We start from the raw sequence: 20,665 nt of genomic DNA, 5'->3' as shown, positions 1-20,665 counted from the left end.
CTGCAAATATAGTAGCTTGAGTTACATAAGAAAGGTCATTAGTATATAGTAAAGAAATGGCCCAAGGTAGCTGCCCTGCGGTATTCCACAGTTTAAAGCATGAGGGGAAGAAAACGACCCATTGATTATAGGTTTACTGTTTCCTGTCAGTTAGATATGACTGCACCCAATTCAATGCTGCCTCCTTAAACCCATAATACAATCATTTTGTCAATGATTTAATGATCCACTAAATCAAATGCTTCACTAAAATCTGGACAATGGCTTGTTTGGAAGAATGGGTGTTTACATTATCGCTCAGTAAATACATTTTCATTGTAAATAAATCTGCTAAATGATTGTCAATATGAGCTGGTTTTGTTATTGTTCTCTCATCAACCTCCACACTAGATGGGCGTGATGAGATAGATGTACCAAGTAAGACAATAACTGTATTCCATACCTTTGTAGAGTAATTTTTATAATCAATGAAAGCATTTTTTATTACGATTTAATTTAATGGCATAATTACATAGTGTTCTATGATTCTGTTAATCTATTTCTAGTTTAGATTCTTAGGCATGGTTAACTATGTGGGCAAATATGTACCTAATTTGGCAACTCAAACGAGTCAGATGAGAAGTGTACTGTGTAAAACTACAGAGTGGTGTTGGAGCAGCTGAAGGCATTAACCATGCATGCTCCAGTACTGAGGTTCGGTGATGAAAAGTGCAAAACCAAAGACACAGGATATGCCTCTAAAGCAGGTTTAGGTGAAGTGTTGTTACAGAAATGTGGCACTAGATGGCACCCAGTCGCATATGCCTCTAGAGCTCTGACAAATTCTCAGTGGGATATTGTTATCCACATCAGCACCAACGATGTTAGGATGAAACAGTCAGAGGTCACCAAACGCAATATAGCTTCAGAGTGTAAATCAGGTAGAAAGATGTGTCGGCATCGAGGAATTGTCTCTGGCCCCCTCCCAGTTAGGGGGAGTGATGAGAGTCTCACAACTCAATCGCTGGTTGAAAACTGTTTTCTTCCCATCCCAAAAGATAGAATTTGTAGATAATTGTCCCTCTTTCTGGGACTCACCCACAAACAGGACCAGGTCTGGCTTGCTGAGTAGTGGCGGACTCCATCCTAGCTGGAGGGGTGCTCTCATCTTATCTATGAACATAGACAGGGCTCTAACTCCTCTAGCTCCACAATGAGATAGGGTGCAGGCCAGGCAGCAGGCTGTTATCCAGCCTGGCAGCTTAGTGGAGTCGGCCAATAGCACAGTCAATGTAGCTCAGCTATCCCCATTGAGACCGTGTCTGTGCCTCGATCTAGGTTGAGCAAAACTAAACATGGCGGAGTTCTCCTTAACAATCTCACTGGAATAAAGACCTCCTCCATTCCTGTCATTATTGAAAGTGATTATGATATCTCACATCTCAAAATAAGGCTACTTAATGTTAAGATCCCTCACTTCCAAGGCAGTTATAGTCAATGAACTTATCACTGATCATAATCTTGATGTGATTGGCCTGACTGAAACATGGCTGAAGCCTGATGAATTTAATGTGTTAAATGAGGCCTCTCCTCCTGGTTACGCTATTGACCATATCCCCCCCCCACATCCCGCAAATGCAGAGGTGTTGCTAACATTTACGAAAGCAAATTTAAAAAAATGAAAATTACTGCGTTTTCGTCTTTTGAGCTTCTAGTCATGAAATCTATGCCTCCTGGGCCATATACAGCATTCCTCACTGAGTTCCCTGACTTTGTAGTCATGGCAGGAAATTTCCAAATTTTTGGTGACTAATATTCACATCGAAAATCCACAGACCCATTCCAAAAGGCTTTCGGAGACATTATCGCCTCAGTGGATTTTGTCCAATATGTCTCCGGACCAACTCACTTGACCTAGTTTTGTCCCGTGGAATAAATATTGTGGATCTTAATGCTTTTCCTCATAATCCTGGACTATCAGACCACCATTTTATTATGTTTGCAATCACAACAAATAATCTACTTAGACCCAAACCAAGGATCATCAAAAGCCGTGCTATAAATTCTCGGACAACCCAAAGATTCCTAGATGCCCTTAAAAGACTCCCTCCACCTACCCAAAGACGTCAGAGTACAAAAATCGGTTAACCACCTAACTGATTAACTAAATGTAGCCTTGCGTAATACCCTAGATGCAGTCGCACCCCTAAAAACAAAAAACATTTGTCATAAGAAACTAGCTCCCTGGTATACATAAAATACCCGATCCCTGAAGCAAGCTCCCAGAAAATTGGGACGGAAATGGCACAACACCAAACTGGAAGTCTTCCGACTAGCTTGGAAAGACAGTACCGTGCAGTATCGAAGAGCCCTCACTGCTGCTCGATCATCCTATTTACCCAACTCAATTGAGGAAAATAAGAACAATCACAAATTTATTTTTGATACTGTCGCAAAGCTAACTAAAAAGTAGCATTCCCCGAGAGAGGATGGCTTTCACTTCAGCAGTGATAAATTCATGAACTTCTTTGATGAAAAGATCAAGATTATTAGAAAGCAAATTACAGACTCCTCTTTGAATCTGTGTATTCTCCAAAGCTCAGTTGTCCTGAGTCTGCACAACACTGCCAGGACCTAGGATCAAGGGAGAGACTCAAGTTTTTTAATAATATATCTTGACACATTGATGAAAATAGTAATGGCCTCTAAACCTTCAAGCTGCATACTGGACCCTATTCCAGCTAAACTACTGAAAGAGCTGCTTCCTGTGCTTGGCCCTCCTATGTTGAACATAATAAACGGCTCCCTATCCACCGGATTTGCACCAAACTCACTAAAAGTGGAAGAAATAAAGCCTCTCTTGAAAAATCCAAACCTTGACCCAGAAACTATAAAAACTATCAGCCTATATCGAATCTCCCATTCCTCTCAACATTTTTTGAAAAGCAGCAACTCACTGCCTTTCTGAAGACAAACACTGTATATGAAACACTTCAGTCTGGTTTTAGACCCCATCATAGCACTGAGACTGCACTTGGCATCAGACCAAGGCCTGCATCTGTCCTCGTGATCCTAGACCTTAGTGCTGCTTTTAACACCATCAATCACCACATTGTTTTGGAGAGATTGGAAACCCAAATTGGTCTACACGGACAAGTTCTGGCCTGGTTTAGATCTTATCTGTCCGAAAGATATCAGTTTGTCTCTGTGGATGGTTTGTCCCCTGACAAATCAACTGTGCATTTCGGTGTTCCTCAAGGTTCCGTTTTAGGACCACTATTGTTTTCACTATATATTTTACCTCTTGGTGATGTCATTCAGAAACATAATGTTAACTTTCACTGCTATGTGGACAATACACAGCTGTACATTTCGATGAAACATGGTGAAGCCCCAAAATTGCCCTCCCTGGAAGCCTGTGTTTCAGACATAAGGATGTGGATGGCGGCAAATGTTTAGCTTTTAAACTCGGACAAAACAGAGATGCTAGTTCTAGGTCCCAAGAAACAAAGAGATCTTCTGTTGGATCTGACACTTAATCTTGATGGTTGTACAGTCATCTCAAAAAAAACTGTGAAGGACCTCGGCGTTACTCTGGTGCTGGTAAGTGCTAAACACAGCTGCTAGAATTTTGACTAGAACCAAATAATGTGATAGCCTCTCTACACTGGGTTCCTGTTAAGGCTAGGCCTGATTTCAAGGTTTTACTGATAACCTACAAAGCATTACATGGGCTTGCTCATACCTATCCCTCCGATTTGGTCCTGCCGTGCATACCTACACGTAGGCTATGGTCACAAGACGCAGGTCTCCTTATTGTCTCTACAATTTCTAAGCAAACAGCTGGAGGCAGGGCTTTCTTCTACAGAGCTCCATTTTTATGGAATGGTCTGCCTATCCATGTTAGAGACGCAGACTCAGTCTCGACCTTTAAGTCCTTATTGAAGACTCATCTCTTCAGTAGGTCCTATTATTGAGTATAGTCTGGCCCAGGGGTGTGAAGGTGAACTGAAAGGCAATGTCTTTGCCTGTTCGGGTCCCCTCTCTCCACTTGGATTCTCTGCCTTTAACCCTATTATGGGGGCTGAGTCACTGGCTTACTGATGCTCTTCCATGCCGTCCCTAGGAGGGGTGCATCACTTGAGTGGGTTGACGTGATCTACCTGTCCAGGTTGGTGCCCCCCTCAGGTTCGTGCCGTGGGGAGTTCTTTGTGGGCTATACTCGGCCTTGTGTCAGGGTAGTAAGTTGGTGGTTGAAGATATCCCTTTAGTGGTGTGGGGGCTGTGCTTTGGCAAAATGGATAGGGTTATATCCTGCCTGGTTGGCCCTGTCCGGGGGTATCGTCAGATGGGGCCACAGTGTCTCCCGACCCCTCCTGTCTCAGCCTCCAGTATTTATGCTGCAGTAGTTTATGTGTCGGGGGGCTAGGGTCAGTCTGTTATATCTGGAGTATTTCTCCTGTCTTATTCGATGTCCTGTGTGAACTTAAGTATGCTCCCTCTAATTCGCTCTCTCTCCCCCTCCCTCCCCTCCCTGAGGACCTGAGCCCTGGAGCCATGCCTCAGGACTACCTGGCCTGATGACTCCTTGCTGTACCCAGTCCACCTTGGTCGTGCTGCTGCTCCAGTTTCAACTGTTCTGCCTGCCGCTATGGAACCCTGACCTGTTCACCGGACTTGCTATCTGTCCCAGACCTGCTGTTTCCAACTCTCTAGAGACAGCAGGAGCGGTAGAGATACTCTGAATGATCGGCTATGAAAAGCCAACTGACATTTACTCCTGAGGTGCTGACCTGTTGCACTCTCTACAACCACTGTGGTTATTATTTGACCCTTCTGGTCATCTATGAACACTTGAACATCTTGGCCATGTTCTGTTATAATCTCCATCTGGCACATCCAGAAGAAGACTGGCCACCCCTCAGAGCATTGGTTTCCTTCTAGGTTCCTGCCTTTCTAGGGAATTTTTCCTAGCCACCGTGCTTCTACACCTGCATAGCTTGCTGTTATGGGTTTTAGGCTGGGTTTCTGTATAGCATTTTGTGATATCGGCTGATGTAAAATGGCTTTATAAATACATTTGATTGATTGATTGAACTATGCTCAGATTGAGAAAGATTCATTGGCACTGTGATATGCATGTGAGAAATTCCATGTGTTAATCTATGGTACAACAGTGTGGGACAAAACTATTGCAAAGAAGGGTCTAACATACACACCACCAAGGGTACAGAGACTGTTTTTAAAACTTCAGAAAATATGACCTAACTTGTGTACAGGCCAGGGAAAGAATTGTTAGTGGCAGACACATTGTCCAGAGCTTTTGACAGCTCAGGACCAAACCAGATATATGAGCAGGATGAGACCATACATGTAAACCTTATCAAAAAGAGTTGCTCAGTCTCAGATGAAATGTGGACAGTTATTTCACGTGCTTCTGCAGAAGAGTGTTAGCAAATGGTGATTCAAGCCATAACATGCGGGTGGTCTGTACAAGCTATAGCATACCCTTATGACCAATACAGGGATGAGCTATCTGTTAGGGATGCACAATATATCGGTGAGCATATCGGAATCAGCCGATATTAGACAAAAATGCCAACATCGACCCGATGTCTAGTTTAACGCCGATGTCGAAAACCAGTGTCAAAGCTGAAGTGCATACCCATATAACGTAGGTAGGTGATGTAATGACGCCACGAAAAATACAGAGCTACATGTGCAACACAGCATTCCTCACCTAGCCCACAATGTCTGCTGTGAAGATCTATTTTGAACTTTCAAAGGAAGATAACAAAAAGGCATTATGCAATATTTGTGCTGCTATTATTTCCCGAGGAGGGGAGAAAGTAAAATCTTTCAATACCACAAACCTAATTACTCATTTGAAAGCACATCACCCCCAGATGTTCAGTGACTACTTTGAACAAAAGCATAAAAATACTAAGCGCACACTTCCAACAACTCAACAAGTTCAAGTCTAGCAGTCACTTGAAAGAGTAAGAACATTTCAGCGAGACAACTCAAAGGTGAAATCCATTAACGCCAAGATAATAGAATTAACTCCCCTTGACAATCAACTGTTCTCTGTCATGGATGATGTTGGCTTACGCCGACTGGTCGAGTACCTCGGGCCCCGGTACACACAACCAGGTAGGCACTACTTTTCAGATTTTGCCCTACCGAAGTTACAAAGTATTGTTCAATCGCACATCCACGAGCTACTTCAAATCAAATCAAGCTTATTTGTCATGTGCGCTGAATACAACAGTGAAATGCTTACTTACAGGCTCTAACCAATAGTGCAAAAAATGTATTAGGTGTGCAATAGGTAGGTGAAGAAATAAAACAACAGTAAAAAAGACAGGCTATATACAGTAGCGAGGCTATAAAAGTAGTGAGGCTACATACAGACACCAGTCAGGCTGGTGTAATATGTATGTAATATGTACATGTAGATATGGTTAAAGTGACTATGCATATATGGTGAACAGAGAGTAGCAGTAGCGTAAAAGAGGGGTTGGCGAGTGGTGGGTGGGACACATTGCGGTTAGCAAATGTGCAGGTGCACTGGTTGGTCGGCCAAATTGAAGTAGTATGTACATGACTGTATAGTTAAAGTGACTATGCATATATGATTAACAGAGAGTAGCAGCAGCGTGAAAAGAGGGGTTGGGGGGGCAACACAATGCAAATAGTCCAGGTAGCCATATGTCGTGTCCTCTTCACGACTGTCTTGGTGTGTTTGGACCATTCTAGTTTGTGGTTGATGTGGACACCAAGAAACTTGAAGCTCTCAACCTGCTCCACAACAGCCCCGTCAATGAGAATGGGGGCGTGCTCGGTCCTCCTTTTCATGTAGTCCACAATCATCTCCTTACTCTTGGTTACGTTGAGGGATAGGTTGTTATTCTGGCACCACTCGGCCAGGTCTCTAACTTCCTCCCTCTAGGCTGTCTCGTCGTTGTTGGTGATCAGGCTTACCACTGCTGTGTCGTCTGCAAATTTAATGATGGTGTTGGAGTCATGCCTGGCCATGCAGTCGTGGGTGAACAGGGAGTACAGGAGGGGACTGAGCACGCACCCCTGGGGAGCTCCAGTGTTGAGGATCAGCGTGCCAGATGTGTTGCTACCTACCCTCACCACCTGGGTGCGGCCCGTCAGGAAGTCCAGATGTGTTTAGTCCCAGGATCCTTAGCTTAGTGATGAGCTTTGAGGGTACTATGGTGTTGACCGCTGAGCTGTAGTCAATGAATAGCATTCTCAGGTAAGTATTCCCTTTGTCCAGGTGGGAAAGGGCAGTGCGGAGTGCAATAGAGATTGCATCATCTGTGGATGCAATGCAAATTGGAGTGGGTCTAGGGTTTCTGGGATAACGGTGATGATGTGAGCCATTACCAAACTTTCAAAGAACTTCATGGCTACGGACGTGAGTGCTATGGGTCTGTAGTCATTTAGGCAGGTTGCTTTTGTGTTCTTGGGCACAGGGACTATGGTGGTCTGCTTGAAACATGTTGGTATTACAGACTCAATCAGGGACATGTTGAAAATATCAGTGAAGACACCTGCCAGTTGGTAAGCACATGCCCGGAGCACACGTCCTGGTAATCCGTCTGGCCTCGCAGCCTTGTGTATGTTGACCTGTTTTAAGATCTTACTCACGTCGAATACGGAGTGCGTGATCACACAGTCGTCCGGAACAGCTGGTGCGCATAGAAGTGATTTAGCTCGTCTGGTAGGCCCGTGTGTGTCGTCTGGTAGGCCCGTCTGGTAGGCCCATGCAGCTCGCGGCTGTGCTTCCCTTTGTAGTCTGTAATAGTTTGCAAGCCCTGCCACATAAGACGAGCGTCGGAGCTGGTGAAGTATGATTCAATCTTAGCCCTGTATTGACACTTTGACTGTTTGATGGTTTGTCGCAGGGTATATCAGGATTTCTTGTAAGCTTCCGGGTTAGAGACCAACACCTTGAAAGTGGCAGCTCTACCCTTTAGCTCAGTGCGAATGCTGCCTGTAATCCATGGCTTCTGGTTGGGGTATGTACGTACAGTCACTGTGGGGACAACTTCCTCGATGCACTTATTGATAAAGCCAGTGAGAGAGAATAGAGTAGATGTCACGGGTCAAAATTTTGATTGATGACCCTATGTGAACTCTATGTGAACCCTATGTAGTGATGACGTGTGCATGTCTTCTGGTCAGGCAAGCCTGGTTAGGTGGGGGCTATGGGGTGAGTAAGGGTCCCTTTGACAGGCCGTTAATGATTGATGACCCAAGCCTGATAGACAAGCCTGGTTAGGTGGGGGCTATGGGGTGAGTAAGGGTCCCTTTGACAGGCCGTTAATGATTGATGACCCAAGCCTGATTTATGACCCTATGTAATGATTTATGACCCTATGTCATGTAGAAGGGTGCATGCCCTGGGTTGAGTAAGTGACCATGTGTCAGGTCAACCTGTTACTGTTTCTCACGGTTTGGGTTGGTTAAGGCCCCTTATAAAGCCGCTGAACAATAACTGTTTAAGAGTGCACAAGATCTTAAGAATAACCATGGAATTTGGGATCGGTACCAAAGCAGTGATGACTGTAACAACTGAAACAGGCCTTCGGGTTGCCCATAGAGAAAGGGCAAAGTATCAACCAGCAATATATGATGCGCCAAAAAAACGTTTTTTAAATGTGTATAGAACCCAAATACCGCCAGCACATGCTCTGACAGATCAAGTGCTGATGTCTAATGGCCAGCAGTGGGGGTATCGGTTTGATTACCTGGCCTGTAGAGTGACCCTCTATACGGTAGATGAAGGAGAAGAATATACAGACCAGACTGTAGGCTTGGAATATGGTGTTGAAGACTGGTCGGTTTTTCGCAAGGTTGTGTGTCCTGAACTGAGCCTTATCACCAAGGGGTATAGTGTGTTCACGGGCCACGAGACCCGTTGGGAAGGTACCCCGGACTCCTCAGGACAAATATTTCACAGGGTGAAAATACAAAGAAAGAATGGCCGACCGTGCGGCAGCGTGGAGTTCTATATCGGCACCGAGGCAATCCGAAACCACAAACTTAGGGGTGGTGGCCTGACTGGGGATACCCGACTGCGTCTGCTTATTCCTTTTAACAGTTGGGATGTACTGGAATTGAAAATGTTGCAACCGTTGGATGCTCTCTTTGTACAGAGCCAACAGCGTCAGAGCCTTGTTCATTTAAAGAAGTGCATAATATATACGAATCGTAAAGATTACGATGCAAAAGAGCCTCAAGAAGATACAGCGTCAGAAGAAAACTAAGTAAGCGGATGCTTTAACCCCGCCCCCCCCAGATACCCAAGGGCCTTGTTCTACAATAAAAAGAAAAAAAGCAGACAGTTCTTCATTTCAGCATACACCATGGATCTCCAGACCATCTACGAGGAAGCCACTACGTCATGGGGGCCCGACACTAAAGACTCTATGCCACGAAGCCCTACACTCTACGCACCCCTGGCAAGACCCGTGACACCCCCGACATTTACCCAGCCTGAGGATGTGTTTGATGGGGTGGCCAGTACTGTTTTTGTGGATACAATCAAGGCCTCTGTAGCTACACTTTTAAACGTGGTGATTGGCGAATATATACGAGAAAAATGCATCGGCTGTGAGATCAATCATCCCAGCCAGCGTCGTCATCCTTGCCTCTACGACCCTCCTAGATACTACTTTTTCAATCATTTTGAGGAGCTGGTGAAAAGACTGTGGTCCTGCCGTTTTATACCAGCGCTGGTCATCGCCCTGGAGTCTATGGGTATTGCGCCGTCTATCCCTAGAGTTTACGGGGTAACCGAAGCCTTCCTACATGAACTGAAGGAGGCCCTCTTCATCCATGAGAAACTCAAAGAAATCCGACACACCCTGGTGGACGACAACAAATACAGGGAAGCTGTGATGGCTGATGTGATGCTTTTCTGGCTCAATAAATCCCAAGAGACCGAGTGACATTTTGTTTATTTAGAGCTATGGGTAACTATGTGTCTACGATGTTTGAGCGAATAAATACATTTTTTCTTTTGAGAGACCTTACAAATGTTATGCATCAGATTATTGAAAATAAAGTGAACAATGTAAAGTTCTACACAACCCACAATACAGGGGTTATTGTAGAGCGTGTGTTAAAAATGGAGCAAATCATGAAACATGTCCGACATACGGGCGAGAGTTTACAATGGTCACATATGGTATCAAGGCTTGTTGAGGATTCTGAAGAACTAGAAATAACTTTGGCTAAGATTTTACATTATTTGTTTGAACCACCCTTTAATGTGAATGTGTATCATATTTGTTGTTTATATACTTATATATCAGACGTGTGTGTTTTAAAAATTCAGCGAAACAAACCTGTAAATCTAAACAATATATACAGGGTGTTGCATGCTGTGATTGTTGAGAAAACGGGGACTTGTATCTTGCAACAAATCCTGAATTGTCTGTATACGTAATAATTGTTGCATTCTTAAAATAAAAATTCACAAACTGAAATGTTGTCGTTATATGAAAGTGGCTCATTACAGTTATTGTACCTCAGAGAGGCAAGAAGGATGGCTGAGCAGCTGTTGAAAAACATATATTATAATCCCTCTAACCCCGGGTCTTATGGTGGTAAAGAGCGTTTACAGAGAGCTATAGTCGAAGAAACAGGGAGTCTGTTAAGCGATGCTAAAGTGAATGAATGGTTATCAGAGCAAGATGCCTACACTCTACATAAACCTGTAAGAAAACATTTTCCAAGAAATAGAGTTTTTTCTACGCATCCATTATCCCAATTTCAGGCGGATCTATGTGACATGCAGTCCCTTGCCGATAAAAATGATGGAAATCGCTACATGCTAACGGTTATAGATATTTTCTCTAAATTAGCCTATGTAAGGGTGTTAAAAAATAAGAGCGGGGCAGAGGTGACCAGGGCCTTTGAATCGATCTTGAAGGCAGGAGGCGCCCCCAAGAAAGTGCAGACGGATGGCGGAAAAGAATTTTTTAATCAAACATTTCAGAAGCTAATGAATAAGTATAATATAGTACATTTTGCTACAGGCTCTGATTTGAAAGCTTCGGTTGTGGAACGCTTTAATAGGACTTTGAAAGAGCGGATGTGGCGCTATTTTACAGCTCACAACACCAACCGATATACAGACATAGTTCAGGATTTAGTAAACGGTTACAACCACAGCTACCATAAGACTATACGTATGAAGCCCTCGGAGGTCTCTTCGGAAAACTCTTTTCAAGTCTTTAAAAATATGTATGGTTTGTTCCCACTTCGCCGTAAGAAAAAAATGACTTTTAAATTCCTAGTGGGTGACTTGGTGCGTATATCAAAGTTGAGGGGTGTTTTCGACAAAAAATACGAACAAGGCTTTAGCTCGGAGTTGTTTACCGTTACCGAATGTCTGCCACGCATTCCGCCGGTCTACAAATTAAAAGATTATGACGGGGATCTTATAGAGGGATCTTTTTATGAGAAGGAATTACAGAAGGTCCAGTTGGGTAAAGACAAAGTCTTTCACGTGGAGGAGATTCTAGATCAGAAGAGAGAAAAGGGTAAAAAATGGTTGCTGGTCCGCTGGAAAAACTGGCCTCAAAAGTTCAACAGTTGGGTATTGGAGCAGGATGTGGTGGAGGCAACGGGGGTTAATTTAAACCCCTAGTCATGATAACTAGCGCATCATTCGCGTGTACACAGTTGGGCATCATGGAACACAGCGGCTTCTACCTGACTCTCCCCAGTAATGCGTCGGCACAGATATATCGTAATAATCAGAGTTCGAAGTATACAACCAATTTTCCAAAGCCTATAGAGTTATCAGAGGCTTGGGAAGTAGGTCTCAGCGAGATTACATACCCCCATAGTTGGTATAATATCAAAGCTAAGGACCGTGATTTTTATTGCAAAAGGTTCTCGGAACCTGCGAAACTTATTAAGCTTAAAAAAGGTTTCTATAGAACCGTCGACAGGATCGTCTCAGAGTTGAATGAACACCTAACCCTGAACAAGATGGAAATATTCCTATTCTACAATCCAATCCATAAAAGGATACAAATCTCAGGGCCTGCTAACGGAGGTATAAAGACCAGCGGTAATTTATCCTACATGTTGGGGATGGGTCCCAATAAATGGACGTATGTGAACGATAAATTATTCCCATTCCCTGCGGATATACATGCAGGCTTTTACAACATATTTGTCTATACCGACATCATAACCTATCAAAGGGTCGGAGACAGCTGTGTCCCCCTCCTGCGAACAGTTCATATAGACGGCAAGGATGGGGACATCGTCACTGTCAATTATGACAAGCCGCACTACGTACATGTCAGCAAGAACTATATTGAAAACATTCTGGTTGAGCTTAAAACGGATCAGAACGAAAACATTGAATTTACTTATGGTAAAACGATTGTAAAACTCCACTTTAGACCCACCAAAACCTCTCTACATATATAATAGCTGTATTATATTTATAAACATAATACAAATAAAAGGGTTATGGAGCTCCATCAGCTCGACCCTAACCGTTATGTTTCATACTATGTGGATCAAGTGGGTAATGGACTACCAGGATATCATGGAGCGCCGACAATGTATGGTTCGGGGATAGGAGGTATATTCCGTAACCTCTTCAGGATGGTTTTACCGTTTATGAAGAGAGGCTTCAGCATAGCCAAACCACATTTAAAATCAGCGGCTAAAAATATAGTAAGTGAGGTTGTAGCCAATGCTATGACCCGAAGGGCGTCACCAGAGGTGGAGCATCAAGAAGGCTCGGGGCTTATGATATTGTCTCGAAGGCCAAAAAAGAGACCTCCTGGTTTAAGGCGTAGACCTGCACCTAAAAAGCGTCGGTTAACTGTTAAAAGAACCTCAGTAAGTCAAAGACGGGGTAAAGTGAGGAGGTCTGTACCAAAACAGGCTAAAAGAATACTAGGAAGTATTTTCTAAAAGAATAAGTGACATGGCTCTTTTACATCGAATGTCCTCTGAAGCTATAAAGACAGAACTTGATCTTTTCACGGCACCGTTAACGCAGCATTCAATAGATAGATCCAGTTATGTGGAGATAGCCCCTCTCTCTGCTATTACCGATAACGGGCCTATCGAATTTTTCATACCAGGCCATGGTGACAACTATCTGGACCTCAACAACACCTTGGTGCATTTACGTCTAAAAGTGACCAAAAGAGATGGGTCTAATATTGCAGACGATGCCAAAGTGAGTCTCATTAATTACCCCTTGGCCACCATTTTCTCCCAAGTTGATGTGACTTTGGGTGAACGCCTAATCAGTCAAAGCAGCGCTACATACCCTTATAGAGCCATCATGGAGTGTTTACTAAACTACTCCGAAGACACTCTCAAAACCCAATTTAGCGCCGGGCTGTTTAGCAAGGATACTGCAGGAGCCTCTATGGAATCGACAGACCCTTCCACCGGTGCAAACAAAGGACTAGCGGCACGAGCTCGCTACTGCGCCGAATCTCGAGAGTTTCATTTGCTAGGCCCTATACACTCTGACATTTTCTTTCAAGAACGGTTACTCTTAAATTCGGTTGATTTAAGATTAAAATTAACCAGGGCCAAGGATGATTTTTGCCTGATGTCTCCCCAAGACGGGGATTTTAGTTTGAAAGTGTTGGGGGCAACCCTTTTTATTAAAAAAGTATCTGTATCTCCGGCCGTGCGCCTGGGTCACTCACATGCTTTGATGAAAGGAAATGCCCTTTACCCTCTCCAAAGAATTACCATGAAAACCTTTAGCATACCTGTGGGCAGTAGAATCTGCAGTCAAGAAAACCTATTTCTAGGCCCTTTACCTAGATATGTGGTTATAGGTCTGGTTGATCACGCCTCTAATACGGGAAGTTTAGATAAAAACCCCTTTAATTTTCAGCACTTCAATGCAGAGTATGTAGCGCTCTGTCAGGACGGACGTCAGGTTCCGGCGAAGGCTTTCCAACCACAATTTAATAACAACATATCTGTGCGAGAATTTTACAATCTATTCCTGGCTACAGGGCGACATCTAAAAGATCTCTCTTTACCTATTGACAGAAATGATTTTGCAGAGGGTTACACATTGTATGCTTTCAATTTATCACCTGATGATGACACCTCAGGAAATCTGTCTGTGGTGTCCCAAGGTAACCTCAGGCTGGAAATGCGTTTCCGTACACCTTTAACCTGTACAGTTAGCATGATTGTTTACGCATGCTCTGATTCAATCTTGGAAGTGAATGCCCGAAGACAGGTCTTAGTGGATTATTATTAAGGACCTTTGAACAAAGACATGAATACCCAAGAGTTGGACGGGCTCATGAGCCGCTTGATTGGAAAACAATTTTGTGGAGTGTTGGCTTGTGATGAATTACCTATGGAGATATGGTCTGAGAGGCCTGCAATGTTTATTGTCAATACCCATCCTAAACACATGCCTGGTGAACATTGGCTAGCTATGACATTAGAACAGGAAGGTGGACGAAAAATCTCAACTTTTTTTGATTCCTATGGCTTTCCCCCCGGTTTTTCACATTTCCCTAAATCTATTAAAGATTTTTTGACCCTAAACGGTACAAAGATCTACTACAACATCAAACAAGTGCAAGATAACCTTTCCACTACATGCGGTCACCACTGTGTATTTTACCTGTGCCAAAGAGCCCGGGGAGTTTCTTTTGAAGATGTTATGTCTCTTTATAAGGATGATTTAAGAAGTAATGATAACCTTGTATCTTGTTTTGTTAGAAAATATCAAAAGTGTTCAAATGTGTGTCCTTTAAGAACGCGTAATCAAGGCGTATGCTCACGTCATATGTTTCAAGAATGCCACAAATGTTAACTTGCTTATTTTTCAAATAAAAAATTTATTGAATTTAATCATAGTCATTCAAAAGTCATTTTCAAAAGTCTAACCACGCCGAGAGATCGGGTTTAGGAAAAGGTCCTGAGACGTTCATGGGAGTAAATGAGTTAGCATCATCGCTTTCATATGGGGCCGGTGTCGTTGGGGCATCTTTAGGGGTGCTGTATCTCGTTGAAGGCTTTTGTTTTAAAGCTTGAATCTGTTGACGAAGCTTATGGTTGGGTACACCGGAGAGGGGGATGTTGAGGATTGCCAGGGCCTTAAGAAACTGACGCCAGCCGGGAGGCCTTCGGTCATCAGCAACCTTGTGGGCAGCCGTGGTACTTTTAAGCAAGTCCTGCATATGGGACCCCCTAACCACAGAGCCCTGAAGGATAAACTCTCCAGAGTCGTTCCAAGCAGCTATCCCCTTTGAGTCTTTTATCTTGTTCATAATGTATTTAACATTCTTCCTGTTACGTAAAGGCACATGTGTCAGTAGGTCATGCATAACTTTATCTTCAAATGGCATTTGAGCTTCACCCGACATATTATCGCCACTAGGTAAGATCGACGGTACAGGCCTTACAGGGGCATGGCTATCGTTAGGTTCGACATCTGTTAAAGGGTCCGGTAGGGAAAGGGTTAAATGGTTAGTCTCTCTCTCCCCTTGCTTTACCCGAGTCAAATACCTTTGCATTAGGTTTGTGTATTTTTGAATCTTATCATAGGGGTTCAATCCTTTTCGGTTCAAAACATCCTTCATGGCCGTATCCAAATCATTTTCCGCTGTTTGTCTGATATCTTCAGGACCCTGCATTTGTTTTTTAAGTCTATCCAACTCTTGTTGAGGCACCAAGTACATTTTAGTGGCCATCACACCCACGTGTTCAACCACCACGTCTGGCCGCAATAAGGCTGGTGATGAAGGGCACGGCTATACTGAGTAAAGGTAGAAGAAAACCCCCAGACTGTTGTATACTATGTCTTTTCTTTTGAAGACTGGCCCTTTTATTGGCAAAGAGTTTGATCGCTGTCTTTTGTCTCCTTAATTTTTTCAATTGGTTCAGGGTGAGTGGAATGCGTCCTTTGAGAAGATTCAAAGCAATCTCACATAGGGCTAATATGAGATCTGAAGAACAGCGACCCAAGATGGCCTTCCGTTCTTTAGCTGTAGAACCTACTAGCCTTCTCAAGAGGGGGAGGTTTCTTTTTAAACGCAGAGACATAGCGTTTACTTTTTAGGAAGGTATGCAGCAGGCCTCTCCCCCGGAAACAGCCCTGTACGTAGCCTAAGGTGTTCTGGAGTATTTGCTTTTAAATCCACGATTAAATAAGAAAATGGCTCTTTGGTAGCGTCCTCATAGCTCTCCATAAAGTATGATTTCCGTCCAGGGTACATCTGCTGAGCTAGAGTGCTAATTTGCAGTTTATCTCTAGGATTTTTAAACAATACCATGTAGTTGGCATTCAAGCTAATGGTCCGACTATTTTTACCTTGGTGAAACACATTCTGGACCAAGTAAAGCACGGACAGGTTTCTATGATGAGTATATTGGGTAAAAGCTCGTGCAATTTCAGGGTGTTCGCTACCAGCAAATAGCATATCGTCCAAAACCAGCAGATTATTTACATGTGGGGGGAGAAGTTCATCATCAGACAGAGAATCGGGTATTCCTTCAACAAACTTGATTTTTATTGTCTTCAATAATTCATCATACAGAGGTTGGTAACATGAATAACACCATACAATATTGTCAGGCTTTTGAGATAACACATGTTCAGAATTCTCTAAAATACTTTTTACAAAAAAAGTTTTGCCACTGTTTGAAGGGCCGGCAATTAATGCTGAAAAAGGCAATTGTAGCCGGGGGTCAAAACCCTCGACAGCAGTCATAATATCTTAAGCTTTAAGACACACTGGGGCTTGTAGCATAAGTCAGTAGCCAAAGGGCAATGTGGTACCGTCAGGCAATAGCTGTCTCTTGTCATAGACTACCCTGAATCTTTTAGTGAGTGGTGCGTTTCTTAGATGGAACCCCTTTTTATCCCTCACTATTTTGTTGTAGGAGCTCAAAATCTCCAAGTCACTATTCTTGTCCTTTACGAACCCCTCGACCAAGCGCGTGATTGATTCCAAGTTTACACGCGGTGCATTTTCATAGTTTTGAGTCACGCCTTTGGCTTTCAACACCACGTGATTGGCTTTAGTCCTAAAAGCATAGCTTTTTGGACCACATGAGGACCATTCTGTAATATGGTCACCCTCTTCGAGTTCACTCGTTAAACCCCCAAGATAGTTGCTAAGTGGGGGGGTCCAATCCCCCGGTTTGCTTACATAGACCACAGAGTCTGTGTCGTGGTAAAGAACCCGCCTCTGAAGCTGTTCCATGAGGGTGTACAGTTCAAGGCGGCCATAGGCTGTGGTAAATGCTGCAAGAAACACATTTACATTACCCGGGGGTAGAACCCACTTTTGGTGGCGCCTCCATTGCACCAAGGCAATGTCTTGACTCAAGAAGGAAAAATGTGAAATTTCGTATTGGTCCGAAAAAACAAATTCCAAAAATTCTTCGGGGTCTTTAATGATCGAAGTTGTTAGCATATTGCATCTCTGCGCTAATTTCCCCCAAAGGGAGTTCAAGTACAATTTCGACACATTTCTTTTGGTTTTGTTGACCTCTATTCTGTCAGGGTCAAGAAGTATGCCTTCTCTGTCATGGTAGTCTTGAATGTACTGGTCTTTACTTTCTTGATCTGTGACCGATGCAGGATAGCCTGAAGCCATCTGCTTGCATCTCAAGAAGGTTTTGATGTACTCTTTAAAAAGTGTGTCTGATTTCCTGGAAAAGTTCCACACTTCAAAGATTTTGGCCACACGATACCCCTTCTCTAAAGCCTTAGAGAATTCTACAGTGACCCATACACCGGTCAGGGCTCTTTCTTGATCTGTGTGATCACAGGGGTTTTCCTGGTTGTGGTTTTCACAGCATGTGCGACAAAGGGGAAAGAAAAGTTTTCCTTTAGGACCCTTGTAAGGCAACACAGGTATAAACAGCCCCCTAGGAGGGTAGACAGTCGCTTTGATTAAACCAAAATAATTTTGGGGTTCGTCAAAGTCGCTGTGAATAATTTCAGGATGCCCTATAGGATAGAATGAGGAACTCATTACATGAGGATATAGGGATGTAAAATCTACATAGCCTATTGTCTCGTCGGGTTGAGCTACATAACGCAATGTCAAAGCATTGGTCCGGCCTCCAAACAAGGCCTGTCGCGGTTCCAGGGGCTCTGGAGGGTCATAATGGGTAAGGAAGGCCTTAACACTAGGATCTGCCTTTTTGAGGGCTGTCCATTCGTGCTCCCACAAAACCACAACTTTTAACCCGTAAGTAGCCTTTAAAGAATTCAGTTTGTCTTGAAACTCTTGGTACATTTCCCCAAAAGTCTTTTGGGTTAGGACACACAAGGTGTGGGGGACAAAGCATAATTTACAACCGTGGAAGAAACAACCGTTGTACTCATACACTGTCTCAACCCCGTCAATCTGTGTGTATCCATCTACATGGTAAGGCCCAAAAGCCTTCTCCCCCCGATTCAAAGCATGTTGGATAAAAATATCTTTATCCTGGGCCAAGTACTCCAACCATTGAATGGAACCACTAGAGTAGGCCTTGAATTGGCGTCGGTAGTTGTCTGGCGATGGGATAGCTATAGATTCAGGAGTTAGATAGTGTGTACGATAGGTTTTCATGCACGCTGATGCAATAGTTGTACAGCTCCAGGGGTCAATGCCCGCATCTTTGATTACCTCTTCTCTGAATCTGAGGCATCCTTCACGAAGTATAACAACGTCATTGTCACAGTATGATTCCATCTCTTTATGGAAATCAAAAGTGCCATGTCTTACGGTCTCGTACCATGTCATGAATCTCTCACGCTCTTTGGGAGACATTTGATCACACCCGTACATTTCGGGGGCTGGATAAGATCCTATATAATGTAGATTCTCCTCAGATGTGAAGAAATGAGGGAAATAGCCTTTGACAGAGTTTTCAAAACCCAAGGCCTCTGGCATTTGAGCCAATCTCATGGGTAAGAAGCTTAAGCTGTCAATGTATCTCTGTTTGAAGGCGGGGTCAACAAAGCATAATATTTTACTCCCTTGAGCTATGACACTGGGTGCCACGCCTTGCTGTATCAAAGGGTTCAGAAGCAGATAGGAGTCATAGGCCCTAGCATTGTGAGCTATAAACGTGAAGTTTCTGTACTGGGCTTTTCTAAAATGTTTTAGAAAGAGTCGGGCACAATCGGGTCCCTCGGCCGACCATTTTTCACCCTTGAAAGTCATGGTTGACACAAAAATAGGCAAATGAACCCCTGATTGCTGAGTTGTCTCAAAATCATAAAACACATATTTCTCTGTATGTTCATCTTCAGCCAAGGGCTGAATGTAACACTCATGTGTTACTTCTTGAACTGCTTCCGCGTCTCTGCTTTTCAAAGGACCTTTACAGATTGGGCAGTGTATAATTCCACAAACATGAGGTTTAGGGCTATCTATTTTAAGGTTGTAATTGCAATGACATTTTGGACATTTCTTGTTAATGTCACAACTGCTTACAGATTTACATGCCTTGGGATGCCATGTTTCAGTTTTGTGTTTTTCGTAACAGTAGGCCGAACGACATGTGCGGTGACAATCCGCACAGGGGGTCAAGTTTAGCGGCTGCATAGGGCAATGTTTATCCAGACATACTGAACAGTTGTAACGGCACGAGTGCCCCCCCATGCGTGTGTAGCCGGTATGACAGGCTGGACAGACATATGGCGCGCCTAAAAAGGCTGTGATGTTAGTTACGGCATAGTAATGCTCATTTTGCACATAAAAGTACATAGTCTTAGGATGTGGTTCGGGTATATTTTGGAACTTGAGGAGAGCGTCATTAGCCCTACTGTGGTACAAAACCACAATCTTGATGTTCAGAAAGTTTTCAAATTTGACTATGTCTGAGAAAGCCACAGCATCCTGTATACCGAGACCCACCGCAGTTTGTAGCTCGAGAGCTTTATGTAACGCGGCTTGATCCGTACATCCGGGGCTGAGTAAGTGGGCCAAACCTATGGCAAAACATAGCTTATTACCTGGATTGTGAACGTTTATGAGATAGGCCCTTTTATTGCTTATGATTTCGGACTGCATTAAACTCTCGAGCTTTCGTCTCTGACCCCCGCCCCCTTGTGGTTGGCGTACTAATTGTACTACAAGTTCGAGGGTCCTATCTGCTAGCACGTTTAAATTTGACTGTACAAGGCGTTCTAGCAGTTTAACAAATTGTTCAAGCTCTGCTTCACCATTCTGTAAAATAAGCGATACCTTGCTCTGTAGACTGTCTCCACAAATTTCCAACTGTAAGAGATCCCTAGGTTCGCTATAATCTCTGATCCTCGCTAACAGTTCATTCAAAGTGTCCATAAGCATTACGTAAAACACAGCATATTCCCGAATCTGACCCCCCCATGCGAAATTGAAAAACTGGCGAACCTCAATATTGTTGAATTTATTTCGACGCAAAACATGTACACTTCGATCAAGACCTCCCCCCTCCAGATTTACTAGGCAATTGTCCAACTGTTCAAAAACATCGTATTGGGTTTCAGACTCTTCGGACATTGGTGTTAAAGGCTGATTTATAGGTGTCTGGGGTGCCGAATTAAACCTAGCGCTCTCGTTCTGTACACTGATCTCAAGACCGCCCCCCTCCAGATTTGCTAGACATTTGTCCAACTGTTCAAAAACATCATATTGACTTTCAGACTCTT

This window comes from Oncorhynchus kisutch, linkage group LG15 (genome assembly GCF_002021735.2).
Source record: "Oncorhynchus kisutch isolate 150728-3 linkage group LG15, Okis_V2, whole genome shotgun sequence".
Classification (NCBI taxonomy): domain Eukaryota; kingdom Metazoa; phylum Chordata; class Actinopteri; order Salmoniformes; family Salmonidae; genus Oncorhynchus; species Oncorhynchus kisutch.
This window is presented reverse-complemented; position numbering follows the sequence as displayed.